At 40.9% G+C, this 14,242-nt stretch overlaps 1 pseudogene; it reads right to left on the bottom strand.

Moving 5' to 3' along the window:
- Nucleotides 1-3,900: 3,900 nt before the first annotated feature.
- On the bottom strand, nt 3,901-13,664 carry LOC128780196 (protein lin-28 homolog A pseudogene; annotated as a pseudogene).
- Nucleotides 13,665-14,242: the final 578 nt, after the last annotated feature.

Raw genomic sequence — 14,242 nt, 5'->3', positions numbered from 1 at the left:
ATACGCTAGGAACCCAAGCCAGGCTGGGTTCCTAAAAAAAAAAATCCCAAGCTAGGATATTTGCTGGACTTATTGGGAAAGAAATGCTTTTTTTCTGCTCTGTATGCTAAAGTGCTAAAAACATAAGCCAGAGATTTTGTGCCTTCTCACTCCAGACAGCCTGCCTGAGAACGCAGCCAAAAGATAGGAAACAGGGAAAACAGATGAAGAGAAACCAATTTCTGATCATTCTGTTTGAGCCTGGGATCCCAAGGAGATTTGAACCTTGTGTAGCCCCTGGATTTCTCATGACCTAAGCCAGAACTTTCTCTTACTGATGGTGTCATTACTCTTCAACACCAGTTTGGGTTGAGTGTCTGCCTCCTGCGTTTGACTAAGACACTAAGTCTGCTCTTGTTGTGCTTTGGGGAATCAAGGAAGCGTTCTATGCCTACATTTTGAGTGTATGGTTATTGGGAGAGAAAAGCAGCATAAAAAGAAGTTATGAGAGAGAAAGAGATGATTGGAAGGAGTGGAGCAGCAGTCCAAAGCACGAGGGCGATCTTGGTGTGGAGATGGGAACTTAGACCCCACAACTTTGGTCCTAGGCAAGAACGACCTCTGAAACCTGGAAAACTTGGGAACACTCCAATTACACTAACAAAATCAATATTTCATGAATTAAATATGATAACTTCAGAAAACCATCTCATAAGTCCAAGTGGGAAGAGCTGAATCAGACAGTTGGCTAACATTATTCACATCTCTAGAAAAATAATGAGTCAACAAGACAAAGAAGAAAGACCAAAAGAGAGCTGAGAGGCAGAATTGGGCACTGCCTCTCCAATCGCCATAGACTGGAGACACACTGAGCCACCAGCCTGGCTATCAGCTTGGCAGTACCTCCAAGTACAACCTTTCGCCTTTAAACATCATTCCCTTCAGGCTTCATTTCAATTCAACACTCTTCAAGCAACCTTAGATTACAATTGTACATGCTTTCCATCAGCATTGTTAAGGCTAATGCAGGACCTGCAAAGGAAAGGAGAGTCTAGATCAAAATCATTTGAGAGACTAAGCAGAAAGTCCAAACATCAGGTTTGATGATCTTAAGCAGAACCAGAATTTGGGGGAGGGGTATGGAATTGGAAGGGGGTTGTTGGGAAGGGGATTACACTTTCTGAGTCAGAGTCACAGTAATAAAAGATCAGGTTGGAAATGAACAGAGACATTTTTGTAATTGTTTTAAACCACATCTGGCCTTCGTTGCCCAGAGCTCTGAGAAGTGGAACTGGCTTCAGAGCAAGGCCTACTTCTCTTGGTTCTAGCTTCTTTACCTGATAGAAGGATCCCTGCCCACTAGGGGCCAAACCCACATGTTCATTAAGGTTGGAAATGCCATTTAAAAATATTATTCCTTTGTCCTAAAGCTTTTCCCTTTAAAGAATGCACATGTTGGGGACTTCCGGCCAAGATGGAGGTGTAGGTAGACACACTGCACAACCTCCTCGCACAACCAAAAGAAGGACAATAACAAATTTAAAAACAAAAAAACAACCAGAACTGACAGAAAAGCAAACTCTGTGGAAGTCTGACAACCAAGGATATAAAGAAGAAACATTCATCCAGACCAGTAGTAAGGGCAGAGACAGGCAGCCAGGCAGAAAGGACTCAGGCAAGGCAGCAAATTGCAGACTGGGCGCCCCCACATTTGCATTCATATAAACTGAGAGGAACAACTGGGGAGCAAGACAGACTGCACAACCCAGGGCTCCAGCACGGGGAAATAAAGCCTCAAACCTCCAATTGAAAACACCTATGGGGGTTGAGGCGGCAGCGGGAGAAACTCCCAGCCTCACAGAAGAGCTCCTTGGAGAGACCCACAGGGTCTTAGAACACACACAAGCTCACCCACCCAGGAATCAGCACCAGAAGTGCCCAATTTGATTGTGGGTAGCAGAGGAAGTGACTGAAAACCAGCAGAGAGCAGAGCAAGCAGCATTGTTCCCTCTCAGACCCCTCCCCAACACACTCCATCAGAACACAGCAGTGATGTGAGTTGCCCCGTCCTAGTGAACACCTAAGGCTCCACCCCTTTACATAACAGGCGCGCCAAGACAAAAAAGAAAATGGCCAAAATGAAAGAACAGATCAAACCTCCAGAAAAAATACAACTAACTGACAAAGAGATAGCCAACCTATCAGATGCACAGTTCAAAACACTGGTAATCAGGATGCTCACAGATTGGTTAATTTGGTCACAAATTAGATGAAAAAATGAAGGCTATGCTAAGTGAAATAAAGGGAAGTGTACAGGGAACCAACAGTAACAGGAAAGAAACCAGGACTCAGATCAATGGTGTGGACCAGAAGGAAGAAAGAAACATTCAACCAGAAAAGAATGAAGAGACAAGAATTCAAAAAAAAATGAGGAGAGGCTTAGGAACCTCCAGGACATCTTTAAACATTCCAACATCCGAATCATAGAGGTGCCAGTAGGAGAAGAGGAAGAGCAAGAAATTGAAAACTTATTTGAACAAATAATGAAGGAGAACTCCCCAATCTGGCAAAGGAAAGAGACTTCCAGGACATTCAGGAAGCTCAGAGAGTCCCAAAGAAGTTGGACCCAAGGAGGAACACACCAAGGCACATCATAATTACATTACCCAAGATTAAAGATAAGGAGAGAATCTTAAAAACAGCAAGAGAAAAGGAGACAGTTACCTACAAAGGAGTTCCCATAGGACTGTCAGCTGCTTTCTCAAAAGAAACTTTGCAAGCAAGAAGGGGCTGGAAAGAAGTATTCCAAGTCATGAAAGGCAAGGACCTACATCCAGGTTTACTCTATCCAGCAAAGCTATCATTTAGAATGGAAGGGCAGATAAAGTGCTTCCCAGATAAGATCAAGTTAAAGGAGTTCATCATCACCAAGCCCTTATGATATGAAATGTTAAAGGGATTTATCTAAGAAAAAGAAGATCAAAAATATGAACAGAAAATGACAGCAAACTCCTGGTTATTAACAATCAAACCAAAAACAAAAGCAAACTAAGCAAACAACTAGAACAGGAACAGAATCATAGACATGGAGATCACATGGAGGGTTATCAGTGGGGGAGTGGAGGAGAGGAGGTGGAGGGGGAAAAGGTACAGAGAATAAGTAGCATAAATGGTAGGTAGAAGATAGACAGGGGAGGTTAAGAATAGTGTAGGAAATGTAGAAGCCAAAGAACTTATATGTATGACCCATGAACATGAACTAAAGGTGGGGAATGAGGGTGAGAGGGGGTGCGCAGGGTGGAGGGATATAAAGGGGGGATGGGACAACTGTAATAGCCTAATTAATAAAACATATTTTAAAAAAGAATGCACATGTGCAGGAAGAGCATGAATACATTAAACTTCATCGCTCATATAGACATTGAGAGTTTTCTTTTTTAAGTCCTTATTCATTCATTTTATTTTCCCAGGGCAAGGAGGGGAAGGGAAAGAGTCAGCATGTGTTTTACAACATGATAGATAGCAAATGGAAGTACCTGGCATAGCAAAATCAACCATCAAATAAAGAGTCCCCAGTGATGGAGGTCACCAAAGCCCAAGGGGCTTGGTCTCCTGCAGTTCAGAAATGAGGAGAAGGATTCAGGGAAAGAACAAACAGGTACATACTTTCCTACTCTCCCACCCTCCTGCCCCATAAATTCAAGATTTCACACAAAGCTTTGGTTTCTAGCAGCAAACATGGAGTTACATTCACCTTTCTCCTATTAAACAGTCTTGTGACTACTTTGACATAAGTTTTTTGAATCTGCATAAAAGCTCCTGAGTGACTTGGATACACATTTACACAAACTAGGCTACCTAGCAATCACCAAATCAGCTCCTGTGAAGTCCTGCAAGCCCAGACAAGCACAGGCAGCAACTGGGGGAGAAAGGACCCAGGATCACCCAGTGCATTCTGTTGCATTTGCTTCAATGGTGAGGTAGTTTTCAGTGATCTCACAGCATGTAAATAAAACCTGCTTTCTCCTTTAGCTACTATGACACTAGTCACTGCTGCAGCAGGGCAGGACACTGGCTCTGGGCACCACAAAGAAGCCATCACTATGGTCTCTATGGAAGCCAAGGAGAAAAAGCAAAGAATTTGTAAAGGTTAATGCCCTGGCCAGGTGGCTCAGTAGATTAGAACATAGTCCTATAAACCAAAAGGTTGTGGCTTCTATCCCCACTCAAAAAATAAAAGAAGCTTAGTTGGTAGGTACAAAATAGAGGCATGTTAAGAATAATATAGGAAATGGAGAAACCAAAGAATTATATGCACGACCCATGGACATAAACTAAGGGGGGGGGGTTGCTGGAAGGAAGGGGGATACTGGGTAGAAGGGGGCAAAGGGGAAAAATTAGGATACCTGTAATAGCATAATCAGTCAAATATACTCAAAAATAAATTAAATAAAATAATTCAATAAACATATCCTTGGGTGAGGATTAAAAAAAGACAGCCATTATTTAAAACAATTTTTTAAAGGGTAAGCAACTTAGTCATCACTTTTTACATCCATTCCTGGGCAGGTCAAACAGGTAGAGAGGTATTGTTCTTAAAACCTATTTTTACCAACTCATATTTTGTGCAAACACTCACACGTACACCTTGTTATGCATGGTAGACCTAGCGCAATCCAGTGTGGGATGGATCTGGTATGTAATGTGAGTCCGAGACCCTGAGATTAGAGGTCTGAACAGGAATCCTTGGTTACATAGCTATAGACACGCCTCACCTAATCTTGGCTTGCCCTCTGCACCTTTTACCTAGCCTGGCCTCTCCTAACCTCTGCACCGACCACCTATTCCTGTTCAGACCAATTTCCAATCTTCCAGTAGAAGAAGATCAAGTAATGGGGCCACCCAGTTAAAATCCAGTCTTCCAGCCCTAGCCTGTGTGGCTCAGTTGGTTGGGCATCCTCCTGCAAACTGAAAGGGCAGGAGTTCGATTTCTGGTCAGGGCATACACCTAGGTTGCAGGTTCGGTCCCCACTCGGGATGTGTACAAAAGGCAACCAATCAATGTTTCTCTCTCACATAGATGCTTCTCTCCCTCTCTTCCTCCCGTCCCTTCTCTCTAAAAAAATCAATGAACATATCCTCGGGTCCTCGGGTGAGGATAAACTAAAATAAAATATAGCTTAAAAAATATCTAATCTACCACAAAACATTGAAGGTGGAGGGGTTTCAAGAGGACACTATGGCAGAAGAGGCAGCTCTAATTGGCAAAAACGAGGTAGTTCAATATGATATATTACAGAGGCTACAAGCTCAAAATAGTTGTTCTCTCTGATGGTAAAGCAACACAAAAAGCATCCCTGCCATGCAGACCCAGCGCTGCTGCCCACTTCCCCCGAGATTGCTCATGTACCTCCGAACACGTGCACAAATGAGGGCCTTCGATTAAAGTACACAAAAGTACAAAAGCAGAATATTCGTTACCAAAAAAAAAGTTAAAATGCACAAGATACGTCATCTGCACACAGGCTAGTACTTAGCATTCTGGAGAAAGTGGGACCCAAGGTGCCATTCGTTACTCAAGGGATCAAATAAAATTATATCAGCCCAGAAATGGGGTGGGAGTGAGCTTAGGAGCAGCAGGTCTGCAGATGTTCCCCAACTACCCCTTTTGCCTATTGTCACAACCCATTGCTTGGGGCAGTTCTCAGCACCCTATTCCAAGAGTGAGTTATGAGGAAACAAGACCTGGAAAAACTCTGCCACACCTGAGAGATTCCCTCCCACAGAACATAGTCATTTGCGGTCTGGGTTCATCAATCTGGTCACACGCTAATCCTTTCACTCTGGCAGGGGAAATATTATTATTACATATCCTTCTTTAAAAGGAAAACAACTTCCCTATTCAGGTCCCTTTCAAAAGCCGGAGATACTGGGGGTGGAGACTCAAAGCATGTAGGGACAGATTTTCCCCAAAGCATTTGGATGGAGCTGGTTGGAGTTCTTTTGCCACACCATCAGACCCCTACCCCGCCCCCAACAAAAGAGAAGAGGGGACGATGATGTGGAACCTGGCCTGAATACAGGGCAGTATCAGTTTCCCCTACCCACCCTGTCCCCACTTTCTCCAATCTGTTGATTGGCGCCAGCTGCTTGAAACTTCCTGATCACATAAAGATCGCACCCCACCCACTGTGGCTCAATCCTGGGCATCTGGGAGCCGAGGGTGGGCTGGCTTTCCCTGTGAGCTGGGGCCTGCTGGGCCTTCAGTGGACATGATGTCACCATATGGCTGGTGCTCTGGCAAAATGGCACTTCTTAGGCTGGGGTGGCAGCTTGCATTCTTTGGCATGACCTCCACAGTTGTAGGACCTGTCTCCCTTTTATCTGCGCTTCCGCGGGTTCTTTTCTTTTGGCAGCCTCTCCCTCCCAATACAGGACACCCCACCAGGGCCCGTGACTCGGACAGATTCCAGGCCCCACCCAGGTCGACTTTTTAAAAGTGGACTCCACTGCCTGACCCTCTTTCAGCCTCCGGAAGCGCTCCATGTGCAGCTTACCCTCGTGCACGAAGACATCCGCCGGTGGGGCGAGCGCGACCCGGGCGAGGGCGACCCTGGCGAGGGCGGTCACTGAGGAAGCTGAAACCCGTGAACACTTTAAACCGCTGACAGCTGCCGACACCGTGCAGCGGCTGCGGCTTCTCTGCCTCCCGGCCGAGTCCTCGGGCGCCTCCTTGCGCGCCTCCTCTGGCGCCTCGCGCAGCCACAAGCACCCCGCTCGTCTGACGCGGAGCCCGTGGCAGTCGGCTAAGCCGGAGGCCCCGGGCTCCAGGTCGGCAGGCTGCTCGCCCCAGAGAAGTCCGCAAAAGTTAAATGTCCTGTATTTTACTACTTAAAAGAGCTTCATTGTTTTCACTAGCAAAAGACTTTCTAAAAGTGAATTTTCCTAATTTTTAATATGAAAAATTCATGCAAATCAATGTAGGAATGCATTCATTCCTACATTGGGAATAAGTGATGTATGCAATTTTTATGCTTAAAAAGTCCAAGCAATAAAACTATTAATATGCAAAAATGGATTGTTAATTTTCTTGCATTTGTTCAAATATATCATTATTTCCATGACAATGGGATATGGTGAACCATAAATCTACAGTTTCCAAAATTGTCTTTTTTAAAAAAGATTTTATTTATTCATTTCTAGAGAGAGGAGAAGGGAGGGAGAAAGAGAGGGAGAGAAACAGATTGGATACCTGTCACATGCCCCAGCGCCATTCAACCCACTGTGCCACACCAGCCAGGGAGAATTATATATATGTCTTAAAGATGATCTACCTCTGGCTTTTGAGTGCTATTTCTTCAGAGGTATTTTTTGGGGAAAGAATGGCAAATAATGATCAGCAGGCAGACTGCCAGGTTTCAAAAGTGACAGACCTAGGTAGGCCTAGGAAGAATGAAAAATCACCAGGCAGTGGGAAACTGTAGCCTGGGAAAATGCCTGCCTGGGAAACCGCCTGCCGACCCTATCCAGGACAAACAGATGCCTGGCTAAGATTGGGGTCTGGGGTCGGCCTGTCCAGCCTAACAGGATGCAGCTTTAACTTGGGCCTGACAAGATGCATGAAGAACATGGTCAGCAGGAATGGCACCCAGCAACCAGCTCTAGCCAGACTCTGACACCCCAACCAGTTACACTTAATGGGTTTTTGCACTTAAAAACCCTGACCTAAGAACAACCGAGCGAGTCTTAACCTCCCTTGGTTGGCTCCCAACCTCCCTAGGTTGGCTCCACTTTCCCTCTTATTCCCCACTAATGAACCCTGCTCCTTAGCTTGCTGTGTCTGTCTGGTTTCTTGAGGGACTCTGACCTAACAAAAAGAACTGCTGTTTTGCCCTCGTTTCAATACATACATTAAAGTCTGTTTATTTAATTTTCTACAGAAGAGAATTTGCTCTGCTAAACTTGGAATGTACAGCAAACATCCCTAATTTATGTAAAACACCCGTGCCGCCAGAGCTCCATAAAAGTTATACAAAAACATATGTTTTCAGAAATTTAAACTTTTATTTGCAAAGCATCAGCCCACTCTGTAGAGGTAGGTGATAAGCTTATTATGAAATGCTGAATAAATTATTGCTTATGTCCCTTGCCCTGCTTCTATCTCCATCTTGCTTACTTCCTCTCTCTTCCCTTCTCCCCAATGACCCTTTTTCTCTCCTCTGAGCAAATTAACAACTCATGTGTGTCGCTGCACACCTTCTCCCTGGTCTCCCAATTAGATAAACACATACACGCATGGGGATTTCCTCCTACTTGTTTTACAAAATAAAAGGAGGCTTATAAATTTCTCTGCATTTCCTTTCTTTGTAAAAATGCATCATGGAAATCTCTCCTAGTCCACTGATACAGAGCTGACTCATTCTTTTAAATGGGTAACATTCAGTGTTGCTTAATATTCTATGATGTGTATATACCACAATTTAGTCAATTATTTCCCGATTGATGGACATATACTTTGCTTCCAAATTTTTGTCCCTACAGAAAGTACTTCAGTAAAAGTCCTTTATGCTTGTTCTTATGTACTGGTACCTTTATTTCTAAGAACTCCCATGAGTGAGATTACTGGGGCAAAGATATACAATTTTTAATTTTATTTGTTTTCCCAATGGACTGTATTGAATTCGTAGTTCCAAATGTACAGTGTGAGCATGTCTTCTCTTATAGTCACCTCTTTTGCTACTAGCCATATGAGTTATTTGCCAATGAGTGCATCTTGATAAAAGTTATTGCTAGCTTTTTAATTTTCATCTTCATAATTTATCTATTCCTGCCACATATATTACCTCAAAACTTAGTGTCTGAAAACAACAAACACTGATTATCTATGAAGAATTCAAATGGAATAAAACATACCCAAAGAAAAGTAAGTCTCCCTTCAACCCCGGAACTCCAGTTTCAATTACCCATCTACCTACTCAGAGATAACTACATCACATAGCTTTAAAAATTTCCTAAGCAGCCCTTGCTGGTGTGGCTCAGTGGATTGAGTGCCAGCCTGAGAACCAAAGGGTCACGGGTTCAATTCCCAGTAAGGACGCATGCCTGGGTTGTGGGCCAGGTCCCCAGCAGGGGGCACTCAAGAGGCAGCCACACATTGATGTTTCTCTCCCTCTCTCCTTTCCCCTCTCTAAAAATAAATAAACAAAATCTTTTTTAAAATGTCTAAGCATATACAAGCATATATACATACACATAAAGGGATATTTCTGGCTTTTTGTTTTGAAATAATTTCAGACACAAAAAAATTATTAAAAAAACACAAAAAATCACACACTCCTCACCTAACTTCTCAAACATTAACATTGTGGCACATTTGCTTTATCTTCTCTCTTTCACTTTACATATACATTTTTTCTGAACAATTTGAAATTGGATTACAAATATGACACCCTTTACCACTAAGTATGTCAGTGCATAAAAACAAGGACACTTTTCCTTATAAATATAGCATTAGTATAAAAACCAAGAAATTAACATTAATATGATATTATTATCTAATCAATAGACTTCATTCAAATTTCACTAATTTTCCTACTAATGTCTTCTGTAGCAAAATAAAAAAAAAATTTTGGCTCCAGATCCAATCCAAGACCATACCTTGCATTTTGTTGTCATGCTTTTTTAGTCTCCTTTAATCTGGAAGAGTTCCTTAGTCTTTCTTTTTCAATAGATAACATTTTTATAAAATCACAAATCAAATAATTCTATATAAAGTTATGTCCTTTGTCTTTTTCACTTCCTACATGTTGGACATTTTCCATTTGCTGGAAAGTACATATATATCTATTTCATTCATTCATTTTATTGGCTGTACAATATACTATAATATATCAGTCAGGATGAGCTAGGTTATGCTATGATAACAAACAACACCAGAATCTCAGTGGGTTTACACTACAAGTTTATTTATTGTGCCTGTGAAGTCTGCTGTCCTCCCTGAAGGCTCAGTGCTCTAGCTGTTTGTCTTGCAACTCTCCCTCCCAATGTATGTTTCTGCAATTGCTGCACCAGAAGAGAGAATGGGGCATCTCACATGGACTCTGAACATACTTCTCAGATTTCAGGGAATCGCATCAGCTTGCCCAGACTCAAAGGAGCAAGGAAGAGTATTCCTTCCATGCACTCAGAAGGAGAAGAGGTCAAGAAATATTGGTGAGCACCAGTAATATCTACTACATATATCAATGAATAAATATAATTTATTTAAGTAATCCCTATCGATGGATATTTAGATTGCTTCTGGGTTTTTTTCCCAAAGAACTTTTCTCACATTTATTTTTGCACACTTGAGTGAATATATCTATAGTGTAAATTCTAAGAAATAGATTCGCAAAAACAAAAGGGATGTTCATCAAAAGTTTTGATAGCTCAGGGCTGCCATTTTGAGACAAGTTCAAGATGAGTGAACAGAGGAAGACAGACAACAAAACAACAAAGACAGGAAAATAAAGGGAAGAAAGAGATGGGAAAGGCAGAGACAATAGATCTCAAGCCTGACTTTCTTTTTTTAAAATATTTTATTTATTTATTTTTAGAGAGAGGGGAAGGGAAGGAGAAAGAGAGGGAGATAAACATCCATGTGTTGTTGCCTCTCACGTGCCCTCAACTGGGGACCTGGCCCGCAACCTAGGCCTGTACCCTGACTGGGAATTGAACCAGGGACCCTTTGGTTCACAGGCCCTCCCTCAATCCACTGAGCCACACCAGCCAGGGCATCAAGGCTAACTTTCTAATTCACAGGCCCTTTGAATCCTGGCTATTCATGTCTATTAAGTCTCAGTATGTGTTCAATAAACTTGTTTTTACTTTTGCATGATTGGATGGGTCTCTGCTCCTTGCCACAAGTTACCTCAAACTTTGAGGGGCACAGAAAGAGGGATGGCATGATCCTTGCTGTCATTTCAGTTCTCAGCCCAGTAAAGAATCAGGGCAGGGAGAGGGCTGAGCACTAAGTTATCGTACCCAATGTCCCTGCACGAGCACTGTTTAGGAGTTGAGCTGCTTTTAAATCCAGTGCCAGTAGTTGATGGAAATGACCCTTCTTCAAATCTGGAACAAGAGCACAGCCCAAGAAAAGTCTTACTTTTAAATTCCATCTCCGCACCAGAGTAAATTTTCCTCACTTTAAAAAGCCCAGCTCAGATTTCACTTCCCCGGAGCTTTATCAACTGCAGTCACAGCTCATCCTGAGCTCCAGCTTTCCTCAATTCTTACAACACGTGGCCCACATTTACACATGGTACAAGTTAGCCCACATTTAGTTTTGTATCATTCTCTGTTTGTCTTGTCTATAAATTACATTTTAAGTTGAATATTGGGAAAATATTTTATACGTATTTTGAATTTTCTACAGAACCTTGCAGATATAATATTCAATAAGGGTGTACCTGTTGACTGATCAATTCTACCTAAGCCAGGCAAACCTGACTTAACATGAGTGTACTATTTATAAACCACAAATAAAATGAAGGACAACTCAGCTAAAAACCACATGTGGTTCCCATTTGCCAGGTTTCCCAAGGAATATACTGTATTTTGCCATGTACAATGTGAACTTTTTTGCAGAAATTTTTTGGGGAAAAATATGGATGCACATTACACACAGGTATAATGATTACACACCATGGGTATAATAATGGGCATAACTCTGTGTACGATGCTCCCAAAAATGTGGATGCGCATTACACAAGTCAAAACACGGCAGATTATTGCCTTGTTGATAAATCTGCAGCAATTCCCAAAAGTGACGGCAGACACCTTCATGTGGCATTCTAGTGACTGCTGACTATTTTCTTAGACTTGTATAAACTTTACATGAGTAAGCCTACTCATATTCTAGAAGCAGATTTATAGAATATGGTACTCACTCTATAAGTCATCACTCTATAGTTATATTTATTTTAAAGTATTAGAAGCTTCCTTCTCCCTTTCTTGGAAAGTCATTCTATAAATGTTGTATATCATTCCCATGCATTTTCACATATTTTTACCGTAACAATATGTACCCATAAATGACATATACTATTGCTGTGCATGCATGTTTTAAATTTTAAATGTTATCATACTCCACTTATTACTCTGTGACCTCCTTTTTCTCCTTTTTACAATATGTATATTTTCATGTCAATATGGTAATTCTAGATCATTTATTTTAACTATCTAGAATTTCATTTAGTAAACCTATTTTCCTGTTTTTTAAAGGATTTTATTTATTTATTATTTATTTTTAGAGAGGGGAAGGGAAGGAGAAATATCAATGCGTGGTTGCCTCTTGAGTGCCCCCTACTGGGGATGTGGCCCACAACCAGAGCATATGCCCTGACTGGGAACCGAACTGGCCACCCTTTGGTTCACAGGCCAACACTCAATCCACTGAGCCACACCAGCCAAGGCCCATTTTCCTGTTGATGCAATTTAAGTTACTTCCAGTTTTGCTGAGGTTCAATAAAATGCTTCAAGAAATGTTCTTGTTCGTATTCACTTGCACACATACATAAAAGTTTCTCTACGGTATACATCTACAAGTAGAATTACCGGGTATGCATATCTTCAACCTTGATAAGGCAAAATACTTTTCAAAATGTCCGCAATAGTTTCAACTCCCACCAGCAATATACAAGAGTCCTCATTTCTCTCACATTCTGTCATGATTAGTGTTAATGCAGTCAGTCACAGTGCACAGACTTCAATGACCCAAACCCTGATTGATGATGTATGGCTTACAGGGATCAATATCTTGTGGTCCGCCGCCGGGATGGAAGCTCTGGTCCCTCTGTTATGTATCAATTCAGTTAAGCTCACTAGTTTCATTTCTTTTGGTCAGCTTGATCTATTAGTTAGAGAGGTGTTGAGATCTTCCCTCTTGATTGTGATTTGGTTAACCATCCTTCTTTGGTTCTTGACTGTTCTATCTTCTAGTAAATTATTCTTTTTAATCTAAGAGTTTTATTTTTTTATCCAAAATGATGTTTTAAATCTTAAATTCCATTTGCTTGTTATTAATTACATTACGTACTATTACTCTTCTGCATACTCTCTCTTTTCATTTATATTTAATTGTTCTATTTTTCCTTTTATTTTCAAATTTTTGGATGGTTTTAAGTGTGCCTCTTGAACTAGATATAGTTTTGTCTGTTTATTTGCTTGTTAGTCAAATGGGATATTTTTGATGTTTTAGTAAATGAGTTCTATCCAATTAACTTATATAGTGATCCTGGTATATTTGGATTTTATTTCTGCCATTTAATTTGGGTCTTGTCTCTACTATTTGTTTTTTGCTTTTTACTTTTGGGACTGATGAAGTTCTCTATATTCTTTTCTCCTTTGTTGGTGTCAAAGCTAGGCATTGTATTTTTACAATTAGATTTTTAACATGCATTTTTATCTCTACATTTTTCCTACAAAGACATAATGTTCTATTTTTTTCTTCCTCCTGAACAAGACACAAAATTAAACATGCCTTAACAATCTTTTAAGCACTCCCATATTGTTTTTTAACACTCAAATTTTTTTTTAAATAATAGTCAATTATATTTATCACTTAATTTATCAATTTCTGTGCTCACTTTTTTCCTTGCATCTAATTTCTTCTCCTTGGGTTTATCTTTCTTCTTAGTAAGGTACATCTTTTAATAGATCTCTCACTGTAGGTCTGTGGTTAGTAACTTCTTTTATTTTTTATATAGTTATTGTCCATATTTTGTATTATCTAAAATTGTATTTTCATTAAACATTTATGCTGCCTTTCTTGTACAAAGTAAGGAAATAGAAGTTGAGGAGAAGTGTTTCATTATGGGAGTATTTCACTAACTAAATAGAGAAAAAATAATTAAATTCAAATATCACCGTTTTGCAACTCCTAATGAATTGATATATTAACAGCTGCCAACAACACACACAGAGCCACAGTCAGCTATACATGCTTCCTACATGCCACCCGTAAAGGGGTCTGTCCCAAAATTGTACTTGAATCTCATCAAGTCCATAATCCCATTACAAATTTATAAAAAATACAGAAAACAGAAGAATGGGGTAAATCCCACAGTAACTCAATCATCAAAATCTAAATGTGGGAAACTGTATAAGTCAAATCAACCAATCCAGTGCCTTCCAGAACTAAGTTGTAAAGAAAAAGGTAGGGCAAGAGGAGAATACGGGGTGGGGGGGGGTAGTTCTTGGAAAATTGAAAGAGACTTAAAAGATG

The sequence above is a fragment of the Desmodus rotundus genome, chromosome 1, assembly GCF_022682495.2.
Source record: "Desmodus rotundus isolate HL8 chromosome 1, HLdesRot8A.1, whole genome shotgun sequence".
Classification (NCBI taxonomy): domain Eukaryota; kingdom Metazoa; phylum Chordata; class Mammalia; order Chiroptera; family Phyllostomidae; genus Desmodus; species Desmodus rotundus.
This window is presented reverse-complemented; position numbering and strand designations above follow the sequence as displayed.